The sequence below is a fragment of the Rhinopithecus bieti genome, unplaced genomic scaffold (genome assembly GCF_001698545.2).
Source record: "Rhinopithecus bieti isolate Rb0 unplaced genomic scaffold, ASM169854v2 scaffold_14325, whole genome shotgun sequence".
Lineage (NCBI taxonomy): Eukaryota > Metazoa > Chordata > Mammalia > Primates > Cercopithecidae > Rhinopithecus > Rhinopithecus bieti.
Window position 1 is genome coordinate 25,733 of NW_016807722.1, and position 2,513 is coordinate 28,245.

Genomic DNA, 2,513 nt, shown 5'->3' on the forward strand with positions numbered 1-2,513 from the left:
TAGTGAAACCCAGTCTCTACTAAATATGTATATTATATATATAAAATACCAGGGGAGTATTCCCAAGAGAATATTTTTTTGCTGACTAAGAAAGAAAGGGAAGAAGACCAAAACAAGCATTACCAGTAACTCTGAGAGAATAAAAAACTGCTAGTTCCTCTGCTGTAATGCCATCCTGAATCACAAGCTGGAAAACCCCTATTCTAAAGTGAAACCTTTAGCCAACCAACTTCCCTCGTTGTTGCTCTCTCAGAGCAGTGAGAACTTCAGTTGGGGCCTTATCTGAACCTGACTGGGGGCTTATCTGGCCCCTTCGCGATCAGATAATAGTCAGTCTGGTTTGCTCAAATCACTTTGGGGCCAACAAGACAGTCAGAAGTAATGGAAACTTACTATCACTTCATTCTGAATTCATTTAGGAACAGTACAGGTCTGACTCAGGTCTCTCACCTCCTCAGCCCTGTCTGTTTTCCAAAGAACTGAAACAAACCAGTAAGAATAAAAACAAATAATCCCATCAAAAAGTAGGCAAATGACATGAACACACACTTCTCAAAAGAAGACTTACAAATGGCCAAACAACATATGAAGAAATGCTCACTATCACTAATCATCAGGGAAATACAAATTAAAACCATGAGATACCACCTCCGCCCAGCCAGAATGATCATTATTAAAAAGTCAAAAATAATAGATGTTGGCAGCTGGGTGCAGTGGCTCACGCCTGTAATCCCAGCACTTTGGGAGGCCGAGGCGGGCAGATCACAAGGTCAGGAGATCAAGACCATCCTGGCTAACACAGTGAAACCCCGTCTCTACTAAAAAAATACAAAAAATTAGCCGGGCGTGGTGGCGGGAGGCTGAGATAGGAGAATGGCGTAAACCTGGGAGGCAGAGCTTGCAGTGAGCCGAGATCGCGCCACTGCACTTCAGCCTGGGTGACAGAGCGAGACTCCATCTCAAAAAAATAAAAATAAATAAATAAAATTTAAAAAAATAGATGTTGGCGTAGATGTGGCGAAAAGGGAACACTTACACACTGCTGGTGGGAATGTAAATTAGTACAGCCTCTTTGGAAAACACTACAGAGTTTTCTCAAACCTAAAAGTAGATCTACCATTCCATCCAGCAATCTCACTACTGAGTATTTACCCAAAGGAAAAGAACTCATTAAATCTTTGTATTGTTTTTTGATCGCTAATCAGTCCTTCCTTCATTTAAAATCTTACCATCTCCCCTCCCAGAGTTACCACTTCAGTTTCCATCTCCTCTGCCTATCACTTCCAGAAAACAGAAAGCATGTTTCACTTGGCAGCAGGGGGCACAGCGGCTCCAGCCTGGCCACACACTGGCTGTGTGATGGGCAAGGGAGTAAACCTGTCTGGACTTCAGCTTCTTCTCTATCCAATAGAGATAGTCATTTCTCCCAGGATACTAGACCCAATGATTTACTGATTTACTTCAGCTCTAAGAACTATGATTCACAGAACACTTCATATTTCACATAATAATAAAAATACTCTGTTTTTTGTTCTGTTTTGTTTTGTTTGAGATGGAATCTCACTCCGTCCCCCAGGCTGGAGTACAGTGGCATGAACTTGGTGCACCGCAACCTCTGCCTACCCAGTTCAAGTGATTCTCCTGCCTCAGCCTCCTGAGTAGCTGGGACTACAAGTGCACACCACCACGCCGAGCTAATTTTGTATTTTTAGTAGAGATGGGGTTTCGCCATGTTGCCCAGGTTGGTCTTGAACTCCTGACCTCAAGTGATCCACCGCGTTGGCCTCCCAAAGTGCTGGGATTACAGGCGTGAGCCAACGTGCCCAGCCAGCCACCGTGCCTGCCCCAAATAACACTTTGTTATGGATCATGTTTAAACTCTTACAACACAGGAATAGAAAATCTTTTCATACTGAAGTAGATTTCCATAATGCCAGGAGAATAAACAAGTGGGAAATTTAGCAAGAAAAAAGACATTATAACTAAACAAGCATAATTTGGAAAAGGTGAGAATTTTCTCACAATATTTTTTCTTTTCTTTTCTTTTGTTTGCTTGGTTTTTTGTTGTTGTTGTTGTTTGTTTGTTTTCATATGGAGTCTTGCTCTGTCTCCCAAGCTGGAATGCAGATGTGATTTTGATTCACTGCAGCCTCCGCCTCCCAGGCTCAAGCGATTTTCCTGCCTCAGCCTCCCAAGTAGCTGGGATTACAGGCTTGCACCACCACGCTCAGCTAATTTGCTTTTGTATTTTTAGTAGAAACGAGGTTTCACCATGTTGGCCAGGCTGGTCTTGGACTCCTGACCTCAAGTAATCTGCCTGCTTCAGCCTCCCAAAGTACTGGGATTTTGAGCCATCACACCTGGCCAAATTTCTCAAATATATTAACTTATTTAAGTTTGAAGCTGATAGTTTAGGCAACTGTTTATCAATAGTAAACTCTTTCCAAAGTAAAAGAGAGGTTTTTGTTCTCCATTATATGGGCTGACTGGTAAATTTTCTATTTGTTCATGAT

At 42.3% G+C, this 2,513-nt stretch overlaps 1 protein-coding gene across 1 annotated transcript in view; it reads right to left on the minus strand.

Moving 5' to 3' along the window:
• The window catches only part of LOC108536649 (rho guanine nucleotide exchange factor 6-like), a gene marked incomplete at its 3' end in the record, with an annotated part of 42,873 nt that overhangs the window by 24,988 nt on the left and 15,372 nt on the right, over positions 1-2,513 (minus strand). The gene's annotated exons all lie outside the window — the stretch shown is intronic.